This window comes from Moschus berezovskii, chromosome 16 (genome assembly GCF_049115385.1).
Source record: "Moschus berezovskii isolate FMDL1 chromosome 16, NW_MosBer_1.0, whole genome shotgun sequence".
In the NCBI taxonomy this organism is placed as follows: domain Eukaryota; kingdom Metazoa; phylum Chordata; class Mammalia; order Artiodactyla; family Moschidae; genus Moschus; species Moschus berezovskii.
In genome coordinates this window covers 3467710-3492803 of record NC_142475.1, presented here as the reverse complement: position 1 = coordinate 3492803, position 25094 = coordinate 3467710, and positions in this window count along the sequence as shown.

The following is a 25094-nucleotide window of genomic DNA, read 5'->3' as shown; positions in this document are numbered from 1 at the left end:
TGGAATGGGGCTAACGCTTCCTCAATTTTTTCAGACTATGGTCCATGAATCTCACGTTGCTTGCCCTTAAGCTGGCTTCCTACAGGACCAGTCTAACCGTTTTACTAGCATTTCTAGGACTCATCTGTCGAGTTCTGGCAGTCTGCTTGCTAGGCTGAATTGAGAGGGCCTATTATTTGCACTCAGTGTCCTGGTGAGTTTGTTTGAAGTGTCAATAGAGCAGCACTCAAGAAAACAAAAGCAAAAACGAACAAAATAAACACCCACCAGGAAGGACTGATAATGTTTCAATATATTTCTCCTTGCCAAGTGAACTTTTAAATATTTATTCACAATTTCTTCTCCCCAAAACATTTGAGCCAGTGTCATTTTCCTATCTTACTATAATGTTTTCTGACTACTTTGCAGAGATTTCTTCCTCGTTATCCACCAGGAAACAACATCAGCATTGCAAATCTAGTTTTACAGATGTGCACATATTTTTGAATACACCCACACATATTGGCAATATTTGCCTGTGGTTTAGATACTGTTCAATTCTTAAAATAGTCTTTCAAATATTTTCCCTTGGAAACTAATGATGTAGATTTGATGCTGTCATTTTAAAATTTAATCTTTCCACCATAGATGTATATCCAAGAATATTGAGTTAGAATATTTTCCTGTTTTATATATAGAATAGATTTGAAAAATTTATAATTATGATCTGAGTCATATTTTAAGGTGAATTAATCTAATTATACTGGGGTTAATTTCTTTTATTTTCCTGACATTGTCAAAGAAAATATAAGAAATAAATCTTTTGTACCTAAGAGATAGCAGAACTTAATAATTATTGAAGTAGAAGACACCCCAGTGCTAGAATAAAATAGGTCAAAAGTTTTTTTAATAAAATATGCATATTTTGTAATAATTTATTTCCTTATTTAAAAACAACTAGGAAATAAGGTTATAAGATTGATGATATGCCACTGGAAGAGATACAAAATTTTAATGATGCTGAGAAATTTAAAAAAAAACCAAAAACCTAGCATTAAGAACAAATAAGAAGAGATAGCATTTGACATTATAGCCAATAATTCTGTTAAACATTTGTAGAATTGGTTTCAGGGAAAGATTAATTTTTCTTCCTACTTTGTAGTTTAAAATGACTTCATCTTTTAGCCATGTGGTGAGTATTCTTTCATAAGATGGATTCAAAAATAGTAACTTTTACAAAAATATCAGATTCACTCATGAAATGTCTAGTCCAAAACACAGCTGTCCTAGCCCTCATAGGGATGTGGAGTTACTGGATTCTATTTCCTAAACAGAGATTGGTATGCATTCAAGATTTAGGCACCAACCGAAGCTAGTCTGACAAATAGTGCGAAAATTGATCACTTAACATTTTGCAATAAAGGAAGTATAACAGTGACTCTGTTAGGTTAACTATATTTATTGGTATGGCATTAAACAAATACAGCATTCTCCACCTAGTTGCCCATTTCAACTAGACAAAACTCAAAACGACAGAAGGAGGCAAAGTCTATATTTGAACCTAAAATATACAGCCCAGGAGAACATCCTGTCAAATACAAGATGACAGATAATTTCTCTTTCACCAAGTGCATGTAGTAATGAGTTTAAATCAGACTGAAATAGGACCGTATCCCAAAATAGTTATAAAATCTGTAGCAAGAAATAAGGGCAGCAATAATATATGATACCTGCTATGTAAGGGAGAATTGAATCTACAGTGTTATACAAATGAAATACTAAATCTCTTCCCTAATTTTAAAGTATAATTTTATAGAAATGTATCCTGCAGATTTATAGTTTGCTTAATCAGAGAATAATTTTAAAAAGAAATATCAGATAATAATCCAAAATATTGTTTGCACGTGTGAGTTAGGTATATCCTTTGCAATTTCTTCCTATTTGAAACTACTAAAATCTTTCATACATCTATCACTCAATTTAGAAGGGCCTTCTCAATCACCATCTATAAGGGATGCTCCTTAAATATACTATTTCCATATGTTTGTCAAGGAGAGGAGGAGATGGCTGGATGGCATCACAGACTCAATGGACATGCTTTTGAGCAAGCTCTGGGGAGATGGTGAAGGACAGGGAAGCCTGGCGTGCTGCAGCCCAGGGGATCACAAAGAGTCGAACACGACTGAGTGACTGAACAACAACAAATATATTTGGTAGAATATTTTTCTTTCAATTTTTATTTAACATAAGTTTTATATATGCATATATATATTTAAGATGTACAGCATGATCTTCCGATACTCATATACCTAGTGAACTGATTGCTACAGTCAAATACCTGAGATCTACTCTCTTAGAAAATTTCTGATATACAACACGGTAATTAATAAGCATAATCAGTACGTTGCACACTGGATCCAGGAACTTATTTAGAAGAAAGTTAGTGACAATTGACGTTTGTGCCCATCAGTATCAGGTACTTCTCGTTAGAAAACCTCTTGAAAGGGCCGTTACATAAACCTCCACAAGAACAAAACATATTTTATTTTTGATAAGTAATGAGCTTACCTTATTGGGTGATCTACAATATCGTAAACATGAAAGCTTAGCTATACAAATAATCCTAAAGAATTTTTGTTTGATATTAGCCCAGTTCGTTCCCACTGGGTACCTGGTTGAGCCTTTAGTAAGAAGGGAGAGGAGCACCCTCTCTCTCCTGCTTTCATTTCGATCCTGCCCTTCCTTAAGCACGCCAGTCTCTATCACCCCTGTCCTTTCCTATGTTCCATGTTGACTCGTGTCGATTCATCTTGGATTGGCCCTCTCCTTATTTTGAATTCGATAGATTATTTATGGAGTTCTCAGCGTCTCCAGTTGTAATTGCTCAATAATTGGAATTTTGGGTTTAGTGTGTTCATCAGTTGTATTTGTCTAGCAATAGTTTATTATTTCTATTTGCGTTTAACAAGCAGACTCATGAAAATGCTAGAGGTTAGGAAGATGCGGGCTGTCAACCAACATGTGCATTTTAATTATGTGCTGCAGCTGTTTGGGAATGGATTCATCTCCAGGCTTCACCATGGTGGAAGGGCTAAATAATTTGTCATTTTTTGTGGAGGAGACAATTTCTGACCTGAACGGTATTTAAAGGCTCCTCACTTATTATGAAGATTAAAACAAACAAGGACAATGAAATCTAAAGTTCATTGACTTCCTGTGTCAATTATAAAGATATCATTAATGTAGCAATCTGTGGCTTTAACATTTAAATGCCACTTCTACTTGCATAAAATAGTGTGTCTGTGTTTATTTAGCATATTTACATAATAAATCCCTAAAAGCAAGGGATTGGTCATTAGAGATCAGAACAGAGAGAATCAACTGCCATTTTTCTTAGCATATACGTAAAAATTATGACCCCCGTTAATTGCATGGGATTCCCAGGTAGCTTGGCTGGTAAAGAATCCACCTGCAATTCAGGACACCCCGGTTTGATCCCTGAGTTGGGAAGTTCCCCTGGAGAAGGGAAAGGCTTCCCACTCCAGTATTCTTGGGTCTCCCTGGTAGCATAGATGGTAAAGAATCTGCCTGCAATGTGGGAGACCTGAGTTTGATCCCTGGCTTTGGAAGATTCCCTCAAGAAGGGCATGGCAACCCACTCCAGTATTCCTGCCTGGAGAATCCCCACGGACAGAGGATTATGGTGGGCTACAGTCCATGGGGTCGCAGAGAGTTGGACATGACTAAGCACAGCATAAAACACAGCATGATTGTGTGCTTGATATATGATAAAACTTATTCATGTACTATGCCTAATGGCATTTTTGCAAGATTTCTATAATTCTTGTTTAATACATGACAGAACTGAGGGTCAGAGTGATTAGGTAACTTTAACTCCCTGATTCATGTCATAAATATTTATTGGCTGCCTACCACTGATTATCTAGGCATGTTGCTAACTGGTGATAGCTATCATCTTTGGCAGCATCAGGAAGATGGAGTCGCGCTCCAGCCCTGCTGTTTACTAATTGAGTGCCACTTGTGAGTTATGTGTCACCTTCTGGTTGTCTGTAATTCACTAGGTGGCCACATTTCTTAAGTCTGACAACCATTGACTTATTTCATCTGTCATATGAAGACCACAGTAATATTTAAGTGCACAGTTAAGTCAGACGCTTGTTTAAAAGGTTTAAACCCACTGATGACCCCAGTGACTCTCCTAGAACAAATATTTCTATTTGCTGGTAGCTCAGTGGTAAAGAATCTGGCTGCAAGTGCAGGAGATGAAGGAAATGAGCTGTCAGCCTCTGGGTTGGGAAGATACTCTGGAGGAAGAAATGACAACCCACTCCAGTATTTTTGCCTGGAAAATCCCATGGACAGAGAAGCCTGGCGGGCTACAGTCCCTTTGGGTTGTAAAGAGTCAAAGGTGACTGACCAACTGAGCATACATCCAATTATATTCTAATACCAACTTTTTCCCAAGGAGAAGTATCCGTGTAGTCATAAAATAGTGTTCTTATACTTGTCCATTTGAGTAAGCTTTATTGGCACTAACAGTGTAGTGAAAGGTTGTTGCGGAATGACACAAAGACACCGGGATCTTGGCCTCCGGAGGAGAAGAATCCAATCCGGGGCCAGAGGCGAGGCTTGATAGCTCAGAGCTTTTGTGTAATAAAGTTTTATTAAAGGATAAAGGAGATAGAGAAAGCTTCTGACATAGACATCAGAAGGGGGCAGAAAGAGTGCCCCCCCCGCTAGTCTTCAGCTGGATGTTATATAGTCACTAGCAGTCTGTTAAAGAAAGGAATGTCTTAAGGCTTAGAATGGCACCAGGCCCCTCACGCATAAGATGCATTTTGGGATAATTTTGACACCAGAGGATTCAACCCGGGCCATAAAATGATTAACTTGAATCTTGTAGAAGGGCAGATTACCATTCAAATAGTTTCATTTTACATAGATTAAGGGAACAATATCTGAGTATAACATAGAGGTTTATCAAGTAGGCTCTGAGCCATTTGGCAGAACCAACTTGAAGATAAGAGTCTGGGTTAAATCCCTAGTACAGTAACATAGCTTAAGATCAACATTTCCATAAGAAAAATGCATCCCTTAACTCAAGATTTGAGAACAGTTAACTTCAGGGGTATTTCTGGAACTCTCTTGCTTTCTCCATGATCCAGCGGATGTTGGCAATTTGATCTCTGGTGCCTCTGCCTTTTCTAAAACCTGCTTGAACATCTGGGAGTTCACGGTTCACATATTGCTGAAGCCTGGCTTGGAGGATTTTGAGCATGACTTTACTAGCGTGTGAGATGAGTGCAATTGTGCGGTAGTTTGAGCATTTTTTGGAATTGCCTTTCTTTGGGATTGGAATGAAGACTGACCTTTTCCAGTCCTGTGGCCACTGCTGAGTTTTCCAAATTTGCTGGCATATTGAGTGCAGCACTTTCACAGCATCGTCTTTCAAGATTTGAAATAGCTCAACTGGAATTCCATCACCTCCACAAGCTTTGTTCGTAGTGATGCTTTCTAAGGCCCACTTGACTTCACATTCCAAGATGTCTGGCTCTAGGTCAGTTCAGTTCAGTTCAGTTGCTCAGTCGTGTCCGACTCTCCGCGACCCCATGAATCACAGCATGCCAGGCCTCCCTGTCCATCACCAACTCCCGGAGTTCACTCAAACTCATGTCCACAGAGTCGGTGATGCCATCCAGCCATCTCATTCTCGGTCGTCCCCTTCTCCTCCCGTCCCCAACCTTTCCCAGCATCAGAGTCATTACCAGTGAGTCAACTCGTCGCATGAGGTGACCAAAGTATTGCAGTTTCAGCAGTGATCACATTATTGTGACTATCTTGGTTATGAAGATCTTTTTATACAGTTCTTCTGTGTATTCTTGCCACCTCTTCTTAATATCTTCTGCTTCTGTTACGTCCATACCATTTCTGTCCTTTATCGAGCCCATCGTTGCATGAAATGTTCCCTTGGAATCTCTAATTTTCTTGAAGAGATATCTTGTTTTTCCTATTCTGTTGTTTTCCTCTATTTCTTTGCATTGATCACTGAGGAAGGCTTTCTTATCTCTCCTTGCTATTCTTTGGAACTCTGCATTCAGATGCTTATATCTTTCCTTTTCTCCTTTGCTTTTCACTTCTATTCTTTTCACAGCTATTTGTAAGGCCTCCTCAGACAGCCATTTTGCTCTTTTGCATTTCTTTTCCATGGGGATGGTCTCAGTCCCTGTCTCCTGTACAATGTCACAAACCTCCATCCAGAGTTCATCAGGCACTCTATCTATCAGATCTAGTCCCATAAATCTATTTCTCATTTCCACTGTATAATCATAAGGGATTTGATTTAGGTCATATCTGAATGGTTTAGTGGTTTTCCCTACTTTCTTCAATTTAAGTCTGAATTTGGCAATAAGGAGTTCATGATCTGAGCCACAGTCAGCTCCTGGTCTTGTTTTTGCTAACTGTATAGAGCTTCTCCATCTTTGGCTGCAAAGAATATAATCAATCTGATTTCAGTGTTGACCATCTGGTGACGTCCATGTGTAGAGTCTTCTCTTGTGTTGTTGGCAGAGGGTGTTTGCTATGACCTGTGTGTTCTCTTGACAAAACTCTATTAGCCTTCGCCCTGCTTCATTCTGTGATCCAAGGCCAAATTTGCCTGTTACCCTAGGTGTTTCTTGACTTCCTACTTTTGCATTCCAGTCCCCTAGAATGAAAAGGACATCTTTTTGGGGTGTTAGTTCTAAAAGGTCTTGTACGTCTTCATAGAACCGTTCAACTTCTGCTTCTTCAGTGTCACTGGTTGGGGCATAGGCCTGGATTACTATAATATTAAATGGTTTGCCTTGGAAACGAACAGAAATCATTCTGTCATTTTTAAGATTGCATCCAAGTACTGCATTTCAGACTCTTTTGTTGACCATGATGGCTACTCCATTTCTTCTAAGGGATTCCTGCCCACAGTAGTAGATATAATGGTCATCTGAGTTAAATTCACCCATTCCAGTCCATTTTAATTCACTGATTCCTAGAATGTCGATGTTCACTCTTGTCATCTCCTGTTTGACCACTTCCAATTTGCCTTGATTCATGGACCTAACATTCCAGGTTCCTATGCAGTATTGCTCTTTACAGAACCGGACCTTGCTTCTATCACCGGTCACATCCACAACTGGGTATTGGTTTTGCTTTTGCTCCATCCCTTGCTTCATTGACTATGCCAAAGCCTTTGACTGTGTGGATCACAATGCTGCTGCTGCTGGTGCTAAGTCACTTCCGTCGTGTCCGACTCTGTGTGACCCCATAGACGGAAGCCACCAGGCTCCCCCGTCCCTGGGATTCTCCAGGCAAGAACACTGGAGTGGGTTGCAATTTCCTTCTCCAATGTTTGAAAGTGAAAAGTGAAAGTGAAGTTGCTCAGTCGTGTCCGACCCATAGCGACCCCACGGACTGCAGCCTAACAGACTCCTCCATCCATGGGATTTTCTAGGCAAGAGTACTGGAGTGGCTTGCCATTGCCTTCTCCAGTGGATCACAATAAACTGTGGAACATTCTGAAAGAGATGGGAATACCAGACCACCTGACCTGCCTCTTGAGAAACCTGTATGCAGGTCAGGATGCAACAGTCAGAAATGTACATGGAACAACATACTGGTTCCAAATAGGAAAAGGAGTACGTCAATGCTGTATATTGTCACCTTGCTTATTTAATGTATATGCAGAGTACATCATGAGGAATGTTGGGCTGGAAGAAGCACAAGCTGGAATCAAGATTCCTGGGAGAAATATCAATAACCTCAGATATGCAGATGACACTACCCTTATGGCAGAAAGTGAGGAGGAACTCAAAAGCCTCTTGATGAAAGTGAAAGAGGAGAGTGAAAAGGTTGGCTTGAAGCTCAACATTCAGAAAACAAAGATCATGGCATCTGGTGCCATCACTTCATGGGAAATAAATGGGAAAACAGTGGTAACAGTGTCAGACTTCATTTTTTTGGGCTCCAAACTCACTGCGGATGCTAATTGCAGCCATGAAATTAAAAGACGTTTACTCCTTGGAAGGAAAGTTACGACCAACCTAGATAGTATATTAAAAAGCAGAGACATTACTTTGCCAACAAAGGTCCATCTAGTCAAGGCTATGGTTTTTCCTGTGGTCATGTATGGATGTGATAGTTGGATTGTGAAGAAAGCTGATGGCCGAAGAATTGGTGCTTTTGAACTGTGGTGTTGGAGAAGACTCTTGAGAGTCCCTTGGACTGCCAGGAGGTCCAACCAGTCCATTCTAAAGGAGATCAGTCCTGGGTATTCATTGGAAGGACTGATGCTAAAGCTGAAACTGCAATACTTTGGCCACCTCATGCGACGAGTTGACTCACTGGAAAAGACTCTGATGCTAGGAAAGGTTCGGGGCAGGAGGAGAAGGGGACGACAGAGAACGAGATGGCTGCATGGCATCACTGACTCTGTGGACATGAGTTTGAGTGAACTCCGGGAGTTGGTGATGGACAGGGAGGCCTGGTGTGCTATGATTCATGGGGTTGCGGAGAGTCGGACATGTATGATCGACTGAACTGAACTGAACGGAACTTCAGGTGAAACCAGGTGTCATTATGGCAACACATTATTTTAAGAGAAACTTCCTTTTAAATTTGTATGGAGAAGAAAAAAATATCGCTAGTTTTTTTCCTCCTGCCACTTAATAGAGATAAAAATGTTTGACACGTCCAGCCTATTTCATCCTCTTGGAGACCCCTGCCTTCCTGCCTGTTACCCTCTCAGTAGGATACCAGTATTTTCTGGAGTGAATCTTCATCCTTCCTTCCTACCTCCTTCCCTCCCTTTTTTCTTTCACCCTTCCTTCCTTCATGTTTCTTTGTCAAGCAAACAAAAGACCACATTCATTCATTCATTATTGAACATTTACCATGTTCCATCCTAGGGTCTAGAGATACATCAATGAATACAATATGGGATTTCCTGTCTATAGTGTAGGGCAGTTCAGTTCAGTTCAGTCGCTTAGTCGTGTCCAACTCTCTGCGACCCCATGAGCCACAGCACACCAGGCCTCCCTGTCCATCACCAACTCCAGCAGTTCACTCAAACTCATGTCCATCGAGTCGGTGATGCCATCCAGCCATCTCCTTCTCTGTCGTCCCCGTCTCCTCGCGCCCCCAATCCCTCCCAGCATCAGACTCTTTTCCAGTGAGTCAACTCGTCGCATGATGTGGCCAAAGTATTGGAGCTTCAGCTTTAGCATAAGTCCTAGGATTGATCTGCTTTAGAATATACTGGTTGGATTTCCTTGCAGTCCAAGGGACTCTCAAGAGTCTTCTCCAGCAACACAGTTCAAAAGCATCAGTTCTTAGGCGATCAGTTTTCTTCACAGTCCAACTCTCACATCCATACATGACCACGGGAAAAATCATAGCCTTGACTAGACGGACCTTGGTTGGCAAAGTAATGTCTCTGCTTTTTAATACGCTATCTAGGCTGGTCATAACTTTCCTTCCAAGGAGTAAGCGTCTTTTAATTTCATGGCTGCAATCAGCATCCGAAGTGATTTTGGAGCCCAAAAAAATAGGAAAGAAAAATAAATTCAGAAACTATAGTAGTTTCTACCATCTATACCAGGTGACTAGATATCTAATTAGGCTTTCTGTGTTAATGTACTAGCTGCATATATGGAAAACAGTCTCTGCATTGCTCTTGTATTGATAGTAGACTCATAATTCTACAGGGACACTGAGGCAAAAGTGTTTTTTTAATACCTAAGCTTATTTAAGGATAGCATAGAGCCTGCATAATCGCCATCTTTGGTAAATGGCAGCATGGCAATAAATGGTAGCTATTTTGATTTCACCAGAGCTGTGAAATCAAAACAATCTTTGAATGATCTCCACAGCAATCTTCTACTGACCCCTCATACCATCCTCCCACTGCAAATAAGGGAGAACATAAGTTTTATTTTTGAAAGCCCATAGTTCAATTTTTGCTCAGCTTGACAGAAGTACTATTGACATTTTAATTTTAATGAGGAGTATATATGAAGTATAATAAGGCTAAAACACTGTATTTTCCACATGTGGTGAGATCGAGCAGGTATCTGGACAATGTAATATTCGTTCTTGTTGAAATGCTTTCTTTTTCCTTTAGTGGAGCAGGACATTTTCTCCTTGTTAGGTCAATAAATTTCTTAACTTCCAATTTTACTTTGCCCACTTAGATCCAGCTATGCTTCTGAAACCCTGAGTTTTTGGAGGGCAAAATCACATATTCCTTTTATTAATTTCTTTACCTTTTACTGTGACAGTCATTTCCACAAGGAGAATATTTAATAAAAAATGTACTGAATCCAAAAACCTACGAAGTCAAGTGCAGTAACAGGTGAGAAGAGTCAGCTGTTCAGACGCCTTACTAATCGTGTGCTGTCACTGCTCTCATTGCCTCTTCAGGATTTCAGCTCTCACCAAACTAGCAAGGCAAAAAAAAAAGAAAAATACAGCATCTGGGCATTCAACCAAAGCTCACATGCTGTCATTAAAACTGAACCACCTTGTGAAAAAGATTTGCTTAAATGATTTTTTTTTGCTCAGAGCAGGTGCTTAAATTTGTCAAGCTGTCTTTTTAGTTTGGTTGATTATCTCGGATCTTGCAAGTTTATTTCTAACAATATGTATAGTCATTAACAGGAGAGGTGACATGTTTGTTGTTGTTTTCCCCAAGGTAGAAATAAACTGTACTTATTGAGTAGGGTTATCTTGCTTTTCTATTGAATTGACTACTTTACTCAACTTATGTAAAAGTCTCATAATGATTGTTATTTTTTGATCCTCGAGCTTAACCATGCAACAAATTTTCTCAAGGAAAAGAAAAAAATCAGTGAAACTGCACATCTGCCAACTTTGTATGAACTAAATTTCTCTTCCAATTAAAACATAATGTTTCTTATATTTCGTCAGATGAGAAAGGTATTAGGATTAAGATATACTTAAAAATAAAATTAAGAACCTATGAATTAATTTTTCACTCCAAGAATCCTTTATCTAGTATAAGAAACCAATAAAAGGATGAGATATCAATAGCATATTTTACATTGGGATAAATATAAACAAATGAATATTCAAGGCTTCTTAATGAAAAATATAAATTAATTTCAGAGAAAGAGAGAGAAAAAGTCTTCCTAAATAATTGCAGGGGTTTTCCTGTACTACCTTTCTGAAGTTTTCAAGACTTTTGCCAAATTTAACTTTCCAGGTCAACATCTTCTTACTTGGAAGAAATGTTCTGTTGCAATGTAGTATCACAAAAAGGCATTATGTTGCTTAAAAATCTTAATAAAATCTTAATTACAATTTGACAATAGAAGAGGTTTCTTTCTAAGGTGAAATTCCTCAGACTGATTTATATGCCGCTTACATCACTGGAAAATACGTTTCCTATCTCTACCGTCGGTTAACACTGCATGCTTGGAGAATCATTCTTTGTTACATTTGATACATTTTCTTTTTTGTTTTTGCAGGAATGAGGGATTGGCAATTCTGTATTCTAATTAAGTGAAATTCCAAAGGCAAGTCCATGGCCTGAATAGATGCCTGCTGCTTTACGCCTTATCCATTTTTAATAATCCTCTAGGCAGTATCTGTTTACTTCCTCTCTTTTCACTTCTCATCCTGCTCTCCCACTTTGTAAATCTTATTTAAGGAAATAGCAACCCTTTCAGTTGCAAAGAAGCTTGCCATAAAATAATCTTTCAGGAGTGCTCTGTGCATTCATCTTCCTGTCTCATTCTCATAAATTATTGATTAATTCTTTAATTTGTCTAGTTGACCACATATGAAGAGACACTGCTACTTAGTGACACTATCAAATTATATTTTTCATAATGATTCATCTTTTCATATTCTTAAATGCAACAAGTAATGAGATTTATATTATTTTAGTCAGACAAAATTCCCATTATACTTTCCATTTTATATGTAATTATCTCATCCTTGGTGTTCTTTTTTAACCACACAACATTTATGTCATTTACAATTTATTGAACAAGCTGTTCATTTGATATTCACAAAGAATTAAAATGAATTGGTAAAATTTAAAGTGTTAATTCTTTACAATTAGCAAATGGCCACAAAGCAAATAAACTATAATCTTTATTTAGTCTGTGAATCATCCTATAACCTCATAAACAACTTCATGCTTTTGAACCAAAAATAAAATGACTTTCAATGTAAACATACAGAACAGTTTCTTCATTATCCTTTGCTGGCTGCAATATGCTATTCTTAATTTGAACTGGAGATGCCTTCCTACTGAGCTCCTCTTATGATTTTCTTATTTAAAGGAGAGAAAAACACAAGTAAAAGAAGAAACATTCTTCTGCCATTTTTGGTTCTATGGACATCATTCTATTATCCATAATTAATTGAAAGCCAATAAAATGTCACGAATACAAATGAAATGCAGCTACAAACTATACATTCAACAAAATATTATCTATGACCTCCATGTGACACAGGCTGCAAAACCAGATGCATCTATACGTATTTGTAGGGATTTGTGATTAGTATGATGAGTGAATCTTTTATCACTTGCTGTTATTTCAGGATAACCAAGATTCTAAAGAACTTCAAAAAATTACTAGTTATCTTACCTGGAATGACTATTGCTGTGGATTTGGTGACAATGCTGTCTGAGAAATCAGGATGAGAAAAGGACTAGAAGAATTAGTAAAAAAAAAAAAAAAAAATGTAGTGGACAGTAAATAACACATTTCCAAACATTTAATAATTTTAACAGAATCTATAATGGAATACATCACATATATATATCTCGAACCACTAATTTCTTAATGCTAGCAGATTCTGAGTCAGTCAGAGAGCTTTACTACAAGACTCCTGGAGAAGGCAGGTACTCCTAGTTCTACAGATTACCACCTGAGTGCTTCTGTTTTGCTAATATTTCTTATCTGTGTACTATCAATAAAAGACTCACTTCAGGTCTGAAAACACAGATTAAAAATAAGGAGATGGAAAAATATATTCTTTGCCAATGGAAATTAAAAGAAAGTAAGGTAGTGATATTTATATCAGACAAATAGAATTTAATATAATGACTTTAATAAGAGACAATGAAGGACAGTACATAATGATAAAGGGATCAATACAAGGAGAAGACGTAACAATTTTAAATATATATGTTCCCAATATAGGAGAACATAAATACATAAAGCAAGTATTAGCAAACATAGAGAAATCAACAGTAATCCAGTAAGAGTAGGGGATGTTAACACCCCACTTGCATCAGTGGGAAGATCATAAAGAGAAAATTAGTCAGGGAAATTTGGCCTGATAAGAAAAGATAGACCACATTGGAAAAAAATATATAAATCTGTCTATCTATCTGTACATACGCACATAACATTTCATTCTAACACAGCAGTATACACATTCTTTTCCAGTGCATGTGGAACATTCTCCAGGATACATCTTATGCTAGACCACAAAACAAGTCTCAATAAATTTAAGAAGGCTGAAATCACATCAAGACTCTTTTATGACCATGATGGTATGCACTGGAAATTAATTAAAAGAAGAAAATAAGAAAAATACAGACATGTGGAGGCTAAACAATATACTATTAAACAACTGATGGGTCAATGAAAAAAAAATCAAGAACATTTTAAACATACCTGGAGACAAGTAAAAATTGAAGTCAAGATCCAAAATATATGGGATACAGCTAAAGCAGTTTTAGGAGGGAAATTTCTAGTGATATGGACCTAACATAGGAAACAAACAAAGCAAAACAAAAATCTCAAACAATCTAACCTTACACCTAAAGGAACTAGAAAAAAGAACACACAAAACCTAAAGTTAGTATAAGGAAGGAAACAATAAAGATCAATTATGTGCTTTGTTGTGCTAAGTCACCAGTCATGTCTGACTCTTTGCAACCCTATGGACTGTGCCCGCCAGGCTTCTCTGTCCTATGGATTCTCCATGCAAGAATACTGGAGAGGTTGCTGTGTCTTCCTCCAAGGGATCTGCTCAACCCAGGGATCAAACCCATGTCCCCTGTGGCCCCCACACTGTAGACATATTCTTTACCACTAAGCTGCTGGGGAAGCCCCAAGATCAGTTGAAAAAATAAATAAAAGACTGAAAAAACAAAAAAAAAGGAAAGTATCAATGAAACTGAGCTAGTTCTTTTAAAAGATAAAAGGATAAAGCTTTAACCAGACTCATCAATAGTAAAACAGATGTTCAGTTCAGTTCAGTTCAGTCACTCAGTCGTGTCCGACTCTTTGCAACCCCATGAATCACAGCACGCCAGGCCTCCCTGTGCATCAACTCCCGGAGTTCACTCAAACTCATGTCCATCAAGTCGGTGATGCCATCCAACCATCTCATTCTCTGTCGTCCCCTTCTCCTCCCGCCCCCCAATCCTTCCCAACATCAGAGTCTTTTCCAGTGAGTCAACTCATCGCATGAGGTGGCCAAGGTATTGGAGTTTCAGCTTTAGCGTCAGTCCTTCCAGTGAACACCCAGGATTGATCTCCTTTAGAATGGACTGGTTGGAATCTATCTAAATAAAATCAGAAATGAAAGAAAACTGATAAACAGAAATACAGATGATCATACAGGTTACTATGAACAAACTGCATAGCCCAGAAGAAGCGGATAAATTCATAGAAATATACAGTCTTATAAAATTGAATCAGGAAGATATACAAAATATGAGCAGATCAATTAATAATGAAATCAAATCAGTAACAAAAAAATTACTCCCAATAAACAAATTCAGGACAAAGTTTTGCAGGTGAATTCCATCAAACATTTAAGGAAAAGTTAAAATCTATCCTTCTCAAACTATTTCAAAAAATTGAAAAGAATGTTTCTGAACTCATTATGTTAGACGAGCATCTGCAAATGAAATGAAAAAAAATATATATATATAAAACTCTAAAAATGCCACCACGAATATTAGAACTAATAAATTCAATAAACTTGCACTGTACAAAATCAATATACAGAAACTTGTTTTTTTATATATTCCAATAATGAACTATCAGAAAAGGGAACCAAATAAGACAATTACACTAAAAATTGCATCAGAAAGAATAAAATACCTAGGAATAAATCCAATCAAACAGGTGAAAAATGTATACTCTGAAATATCTAAAACATGAATCAAAGAAATTACAGACAATACAAACAAATGGCAAGATATACTATGCTCAAAAAGTGGAAGAATTGATATCAGTTAAATGACCACACTACCTAAGGCAGTCTACAGATTCAATCAAAATACCTATAATATTTTTCACGGAACTAGATCAAATAATTTAAAAATTTTAGTGGAATCACAAGAGACCCCAGATAGCTAAAGTAACATTGAAAAGAAAAAATTAAAATGAAGATAACACACTTTCTGTTATAAAACTATACTTGAAAGTTATAGTAATCAAAACTTCATGGTATTGTCAAGAAAACAGACACATGGATTATGGGAATAGAATAGAAAGGCTAGAAATAAACTCATGCTCCTGTTGTCAATCTATGACAAAGGAGGCAAGAATATACAATGGGGAAAAGACAGCCTCTTACTAAGTAGTATTGGAAAAACCAAAAAGCTACAAGCAAAATAATGAAGCTGAACCACTTACACCAGATGCAAAAATAAAATCAAAGGAATTAAAGACTTAAATGTAAAACTTGAAACTGAAGCACCTGGAAGTAACCACAGACTGTGTGCTCCTTGACACTGGTCTTAGGGACATTTTTTTTTTTTTTAAACTTGTCTCAACAGACAAGAGAAACAAAAACAAAAATAGACAATTGGGGATACAGTAAGCTAAAAGTCTCTTGTACAGCAAAGGAAATCATCCATTAAATGTAAAGCCCACCTACCGAATGGGAGAAGATGCACATAAATGGCATACCCACTAGGCATTAATACCTAGCGTATAGGTTTCCCAGGTGGTACAGCGGTAAAGAGTCTGCCTGCTAATGCAGGAGACAAGAGACACAATTTCAATCCCCTGGGTCAGGAAGATCCCTTGGAGAAGGAAATGCCAATCCACTCCAGTATTCTTGCTTGAAAAATTCCATGGTCAGAGGAGCGTGGTAGGCTACAGTCCTTGGGGTTACAGAATCAGATATGGCTGAGTGACTGAGCACACGCACACATCGAACAATACAAAGGACGCACACTGTTCAGTATCAAAAGGACAACCTGATTAAAAAGAATGTCCAGAGGAACTGAGTATGTTTCCAAGTAAGACATATCGAAGGTCGACAGGCACGTGAAAAGACAGCCAGCATCACTAATTACCACAGAAACACAAATTAGAACCACACTGAGATCTCACCTCACACATGTCAGAATAACTATCATCAGAAAAACAACAAACAACAACTTTGCTAGGACGTGAAGAAAAGGGAATGCTAGTGTCCTCTTGCTGGAAATTAACTTGCTACAGCCACTATGGAAAACTGTATGGAACTTTCCCAAAAACTTAAAAGCAGAACTGCGTGCAACCCAGAGATTTGACTCCTGAGCATTTATCTGAAGAAAATAAAAATGCTAAATAAAAATATATGTGTACCCCAGTTTTCATTGCAGCATTATTTACAATAGCTGAAATATATGAGCAATTTGAGGCTCTACTGCCAGATAAATGGATAAAGAAGATGTATACATACAGTGAAATATTACTCTGACACAACAAAGAAGGAAGTCTTGTCATTTGCAGCAATATGAATGGAACTGTGAGGGTATAATACTTAGTGAAATTAGTCAGAGAAAAACAAATACTGGATGTTTTCACTTATACATGGAAACTAAAAAACAAAACAAATAAACAGATTAAGATGAAAATAGACTTACAGGTACATAGAACAAATGAGTGGGTCAAAAAGGAAGGAGATAGGGAGTTGGGTGAACTAAGTGTCAGGGTGTAAGTGGTATTCACTTCTGGTGGATTAATTATTTTATAATCAGAAGTGTATACCACTCAATCCTTGTCACTTAGTTCACCCAACTCCGTGTCTCCCTTCCTTAGGGAACTACTCATTTGTTCTTTGTACCTAGGTACTATACTGACTTCCCTGATGGCTCAGAAGAAACAGGTTTGATCCCTGGGTGGGGAAGATCTCCTGGAGAAGGGAATGACTACCCACTCCAGCATTCTTGCTGGGAGAATTTCAGGGACAGAAGGTGCTGGTTGGCTACAGTCCGTGGGATCACAAAGAGTCGGACACAACTGAAAAACTAACACATATACACACATGTACTATACCGTATAAAGAATAGGTCAATAATATTATAATAACTTTGCAAGGGGATAGAAGGTTGCTAGCCTTATCATGTTGAGCACTTTGTATATCTCTATTATATATAGATAAATGATATTGTTGTTTAGTTGCTAAGTCGTGTCCATTTTTTTCAACCCCATGGATTGTATTCTGCCAGGCTTCTCCATCCACGGAATTTCCCAGGCAAGAATGATGGAGTGAATTGCCTTTTCCTTCTCTGGGGGATTTTCCTCACCCAAGGATCAAACCTGCCTCTTCTACGTTGGCAGGCAGATTCTTTACCCCTGAGCTACCAATAGATTCAGTCATTCTAGCAAATTCAAGAGAAATGAAAATCTAAATCCACGCAGAAACTGGTACCTGAATGTTCTGAGTAGACCTGTTGATTTCAGCCCCAAAGAGAAAGGACCCAAACGTTCATTTGCCAATGTAGGATTCAATGGAAGGCTGTATATCTATGCAATGGAATATTATCCAGCAGTGAAAATGAATGCAGTGTGGATGCACACTTCAACATGGACTCCACTGACATAAAATGTCCATAATAGGCAAACCTACAGAGATAGAGCATAGGAGCTTTGCCAAGGGCTAGTATCAGGGCAAGAGTGGGGAGAGATTGCTGAGAAATACGACATTTCTTTCTGGAAAGACAAAAAGTTTTAAACTTAGTTTTTGATGATAACAGCACAACTTGGAAAAAAACACTGCCTTGTAATTGTTAGATGTGTCAATTATTTAGGATGTGTGTTATACCTCAGCAGTGCTGAGAGTGAGCATGTTTACAGAAAATTCCCTAATTTTGTTCATTGTGTGAAATCACTGAATATAATATGAAAATATTGCATTCTAATTTCCCCTCAGTGTAAGAGCCACAGTACCCTGTATAGAAGAAAATATAAACATTGCCTAATGCCTCACCAAGAGGTTCTTCATGCTCTATTATTCTGCTCTCCTGTGACAGAAATAATTCTGGACTCTCTGATATTATCTCAAACTCACACACAGAAATGGAAGTAGACTCATGTAGAACGCAAGAGAAACCGGGAACATCAGCGAAGGCATTCTTACTTTCAGGTTTGGTATGAGGCTAGTTGCCAAATACTGAAATCAATAATTTTTCAGTGGTTCTATTGTCTTCTGAATCTTGGGGAAAAAAAAAGCCTTCCTGTTTTCTGTTCAGCGGGCGCCAGAGGCGGAAACAAGGAGAAAGCTGTCCCTTCACTGGGTGGCAGTTCTTCTAACTGGACCTGACAGCTTTCTGTGCCCATTTTCACATGGCGAGCGTGCACTGTGGGACCTAGACATGTTTCACAAGGAAAGCTCTTACCTTCAGAGGTCAATCAGAGGTCTGACTCGGGGAGGAACTGAGCAGCGCTGCTTGCTTCTTTCTGAGGAAGGGTGAGCTTCAACGGCTGCCCCGCACGGCAGGAAAGGCGGCCTTTGGCAGGCCTCTCAGACTTCAGGGCTCCCCCCGTTGCTTAGGCAGATTAGCTGCACTTCCCTTCTCGGTCTCTCAGTATTGATTCAAGAAGGAAGCGTGGGATTTGCTGCTATTAAAGTGTGTGGAGCTTCAGGTAAGTCATTGGAGAAACCAGTGTGTGCTCGTATTTTACCCGAGGTTTACAGAGGTATTCACACTGGTTATATGAACAAAATGCATTCTTTAAAATTCAAACTCAGATGTTAATACAATTCAGTTCAGTTCAGTTCAGTTCAGTCGCTCAGTCATGTCCAACTCTCCGCAACCCCATGAATCGCAGCACTCCAGGCCTCCCTGTCCATCACCAACTCCTGGAGTTCACTCAAACTCATGTCCATTGAGTCGGTGATGCCATCCAGCCATCTCATCATCTGTTGTCCCCGTCTCTTCCCAACCCCAATCCCTCCCAGCATCAGAGTCTTTTCCAGTGAGTCAACTTGTCGCATGAGGTGGCCAAAGTATTGGAGTTTCAGCTTTAGCATCAGGCCTTCCAATAAACACCCAAGACTGATCTCCTTTAGGATGGACTGGTTGGATCTCCTTGCAGTCCAAGGGACTCTCAAGAGTCTTCTCCAGCACCACAGTTCAAAAGCATCAATTCTTCAGCTATCAGCTTTCCTCTCACTTCCATACATGACCACGGGAAAAACCATAGCCTTGACTAGATGGACCTTTGTTGGCAAAGTAATGTCTCTGCTTTTTAATATGTTATCTAAGTTGGTCATAACTTTCCTTCCAAGGAGCAAGCGTCTTTTAATTTCATGGCTGCAATCAGCATCTGCAGTGATTTTGGAGCCCCCAAAAATGTAAACTAGATGGCAAGGAGCGGATAACTTTGTTTTAGTAAGGGAGAGTTTAAAAGGCATTCTTCCTTCTTTATTTGACACAAAACCTATTTGAAATTTCACTTCCACTATTAATCATGTTCTTTCTCATCTTCTTCATCTAATATAAAGACAGACAATGACTTAGTTTCACCTTGAAGAATAATATTGCAAAACTGGCTTTAGTTGCAATGATTGTAGGCTATGTGTAGAAGGACTAAACCACCATTTCTTGTTCTCAGGAGATCTGTTGAACAAGAAAGAAGGCCAATATATTTTGACTTTTAGTTTTCTTTTTAGCAGGAGAATTCTTTCATTCCTATACAAGTGCCTCCTTACGCAATGAAATCTAATAAATAGCATGAGTATTTGGGCTGTTCCCAAAGGATGCTTTAGTGATAACCTTGGGAAATCTTTCAACAGAAAATGATACAACAAAAATGTAGCAAAGGACTGTGGGCAAGAACTAGAAACCATGCAGGTGTGTGGAAGCAAAGCAAGCACTCATAAAAGCTGTTGACAGTTGCGAACAATTCTCTATAATTTAGAAACTGCATGTTCTGTTCAGATTTTTCCATGTAGTTTAAGTTCTGCCCCCCACCCTGCCCCCATCATGCTTGGGGCCTTTAAATGTAGTTTGTTCATGTCAGGGAGGTTCAGATAGGAAGAGGAGAGGATGCATAAATCAGTAATGATTCTTGGTAAGAATTTCAGTAGTGAGTTGGGTATATTTTTACACTATGTACGGCTCTTCTGGTGACTCCTCACAAGGTAAAATCTTGGATATGAAGTCACCCTACCATCCTCTTCCTCCAAGAGGGATACTGATTTTAGCCGTTAGCTGTGCTCTGTTGGACAGTATTTTTAGCTGGTGTAACTGTTAAGGGACAAAGGCAATCAGAGTCCAGTATTTTGATCCTGTAAAGTAAAGCTTCCACCCTCTTGAGGGCACGGAGTACAGGAGGGAAAGCACTGACATCTTAGTTACGCTAGCCCAGAATAGGCTGCTCCACAGCCTCGGTGGGAATGAGAAGCCGGCGCCCTGGCAGACGTAAAAAGAAACCAGAACTATAGATGGAGTAGGTCTTCTATTGCATTTATTAGTGGAGGGGGAGGGAGTAGGCCATTCCTCAAATGTTGCAGGCTCTCACTGTTTTCATCACGATTTAATAGGGTTTTTGAACTCGTGTTTCTCTATTTGCTGTATACTCTTAGGATAAACATCATAGAAGACAAAGTTTCTGAGTACAAATATTTGCTTTAATCAAGATGCAAGCATCGCTGGCAAATTATACGTATACAAATAGTTTTTAATAATGAATTCATTATTCTGTAGCTAAATTTTTAATGTCATTAGGATCAATTCCAAAATTTAACTTGATAGGTTTCAATGAAGAGATGAATTATGTTTCATTATCATAAAATGGTAGTATTTCATATTCTAGAGGGCAATAAATTCAATTTTGTATCTCAAGAGATCATAAGTCCATTTAGGTACTAACATTGACTTTTTTGTGACTTGGACTTTGGAGATAATTAAACTCTTGTATTCTTTTTCTATGATTATATAGAAGGCATAGGATATTGACATATTATTTGCAGTGTTAATTATATTTTGAAATAGGCTAAAATACTATTAAAAATTTTGCTGCTTCCTTTCAGAAAAAAAAGGAGCAATAAAATATAAATGTTTTAAGAAACTTGTAAGAAAAAATGTCTAAATTTTAATATTGAAGTTTCAATATCAATACAATTGTAAAGCCATGTACATGTGGAAAATAAGTTCCAGAGCTTTTTTTTTTTAAGTCTCTTTGGACTAGTAATTAAGACAGGAGTTTCTGAAATCTGAACATTTCCATCCAAATAAGTGCCCTCTCAACTGCTGTTATCTATTTAACTTTGGACAATTTACCTGATAACTTTCTTCTTGAGACTTTTAATTTTTAAAGTAGAAAGACAAGCACCTGTCTTACAGAGTTATTTTAGAAATTAAGCAATATGCATACGTTAACATAAGTATTTTCAGGGCAATTTAAAACTTAACATACATACTCACAACCCACATGCATACATGTGACTGTATATGTAATTTTTAAAAAACGATCCAAGCATCTTTCAACTTTTCTCAAAAGCATCAGAAATCCTAGACAATAGACTGAGACCTTGTGAAACTCTTTAATAGACGGTGTCCCCACAAAACCTGAACCTGGAAAAATAGCCAGAGAATGATTTAAGTGAGTATATGATCTAAAGCAAACTGTCTTATTTCTTTCATTTTATCATTTAATTTTCTTTTTGCTGTTTCTGAAAATCAAGCATACAGGAGTCCTGCATCCCATTTTAAGATACACACATTTATATGCATGATGCATTTCATTTTTAATCTTAAATTGCTGTTCTTCTTCCCTACTTGTCTTCCCTTGAATTATTTTGCCTTCTTCTTTCCAGAAAAAGATAGCTATTTTATCTTTGCTTCTACACTTTATGATTTTCATATGCTGTGTATTCACATTTTTTTTTAATATCACATTCTTTTTTAATGTTGTTAAGCTTAAAGCACACTCTCATCAAAGGGTAGTGAACAAATAGCTGGAAGTTTTGAAGAAGACAGAAAATTATTTAATGACATATTTAACAAATGTAGACATCTACCCAAGGTTAAAAAAAAACACTATTTTTTTTTCTTTGTGTTGGAAATATCCCTATAAATATTATGCAAACTATTAACTTTCTAACTTATCATTTGTATGTATTTTAATCATAGAAATTAATATTTAAGGCCATATATAAATATATGCACACACACATATATAAAACCTTTAGATAAGTACAGATATAAAGCACATACTGTAGTAAATGTAGGCCCTGTCTTCAGTGAACACTTAATTGAAATATAGGTCCCCTTGTGTTCACTTTGTTAGTGAACTTAACTTAATTCCTAGAGTTTGGCAGTACAGAAGTTAACGGTATATGAAGATTGCGTTGAACAATCTGTCAGAAGAAATCAGCAATGCATGCCTGTTTTTTGAATAACGGAAACCTCTGTGGAAATAGTGACTCATCTTTTCCAAAATGGTTGCCTTTTAAATGATCTTAATATTAAACTTTCTGTGATAAAATGACGTGGGTTTTTTGGTACTTATTTCTATGACCTACTAAGTGTCCAAACTGTTCATAAGAACACTCTCTAAATAAGAGGTTTCTCTTAAGATTCAGAGAGTTTCAAACTGAGTTTCTCAAGAAGAGATTAGCAATAACTGTATATAAATCAGGGAGGAAATCTAGAGGTAGTTTGTATTTTCCTCTAAACCAAAGAGCTAAACAAGCATATATTTACCAAATAGACAGTATATGCTGTTTTTAATAGCATTTGCTTGGGTCCTTCTTACTAAATTAAAATTTTCAATGGATAAGTATCATTCTTGCTCATTAAATATAATTGTTTCTTGATAATTGTTGAATTAGTGAATAACTGAATGCAAAATTACGTATATGTAACCAGAATTCCTATTATGAAGGAGTCAATAAGCTGTACTCCATACTTACTTGGAGGGCTGCTAAAAGAAATGTTCAAAATCTACAATTAAAAATGTTCAAGAGCAAGGTCGAGACAGTCAATCTGAGCTCCACTTACTTCTGTAGGAATTCTGATATATTTAAATCCTCCATTTTGGAGACTGACTAAAATGTACATATATGATACTAAACGTACTAAAACTTACATGTATGATAAAATTGCTAAAAATCTGAGAGTTGTGGAATCTACTTTAGACAGATACTTGCCATGGTAGAAACTGCATTCTGCATTTGTATCTACACAGGTTTTATTTATTTTTTCTTTTAAATTTATTTATTTTAATGGGAGGCTAATTACAATATCATATTGGTTTTGCCATACATTGACATGAATCCGCCCCGGGTGTACATGTGTCCCCATCTTGAACCCCCCTCCCACCTCCCTCCCCATCCCATCCCTCAGGGTCATCCCAGTGCACCAGCCCTGAGCATCCTGTCTCGTGCATAGAACCTTGACTGGCGATTCATCTCACATATGATAATACACATTTCAATGCCATTCTCCCATATCATCCCACCCTCGCCCTCTCCCACAGAGTCCAAAAAGCTGTTCTATACATCTGTGTCTCTTTTTCTGTCTCACATACAGGGTTATCATTACCATCTGTCTAGATTTCATATATATGCATTAGTATACTGTATTGGTGTTTTTCTTTCTGGCTTACTTCACTCTGTATAATAGGCTCCAGTTTCATCCACCTCATTAGAACTGACTCAAATGCATTCTTTTTAATGGCTGAGTAATACTCCATTGTGGATATGCAACACAGCTTTCTTATCCATTTGTCTGCAGATGGACATCTAGGTTGCTTCCATGTCCTGGCTATTATAAACAGTGCTGCAATGAACACTGGGGTACACGTGTCTCTTTCAATTCTGGTTTCCTCGGTGTGTATGCACAGCAGTGGGATTGCTGGGTCATATGGCAGTTCTATTTCCAGTTTTTAAAGGAATCTCCACACTGTTCTCCATAGTGGCGGTACTAGTTTGCATCCCCACCAACAGTATAGCCACTATGGAGAACAGTGATGGTGGGAATACACAGGTTTTAGTATATTATTTAATGTATACTATTGGGATTAAAATCTTATTGCCAGTTTTTATAGAAATGTATGGAAAAAACTTTTTCTGATTTTAATTTAAAACTTGCATTTATAATATTTAATACCTATCTCATTAATAGATCCCATTATTTTTTCCTAATTACACACTTATAAGAAGAATTGATGCTTTTGAACTGTGGTGTTGGAAAAGACTCTTGAGAGTCCCTTGGACTGCAAGGAGATCCAACCAGTCCATCCTAAAGAAAATCAGTTCTGAATATTCATTGGAAGGACTGATTCTGAAGCTGAAACGCCAATACTTTGTCCACTTAATGCGAAGAACTGACTCATTGGAAAAGAGCCTGATGCTAGGAAAGACTGAAGGTAGGAGGAGAAGGGGACAACAGAGGATGAGATGGTTGGATGGCATCACCCACTCAATAGACATGAGTTTGGGTAAACTCCGGGAGTTGGCGATGGACAGGGAGGCCTGGTATGCTGCGGTCCATGGTCACAAAGAGTCAGACAGGACTGAGTGACTGAACTGAACTGAACTGAAGAGCTATAATGGCAACAGGAGATTATTATTGCTGGACAACTCCTTTTCAGGACTATCCCCCTACCCTCTATTCTGAGAAAGACATATCAGATACCTCTTACTTTATCATGAAAAAATTGTTGGCTTTCACATGATTCTTTTTGAGGACTCTTCACATTGGAGTTTATCTATAATCCCGCAGTCCTGTGGAGGTGCTTCCTTTAGTAATGAGAAAGACATGCTGCCATTGTTTGCTTTAATGTCTTGTCTTCCATTGAACATAATCAAACTACTGCTCAGGCTCAAACAGCTAGCAA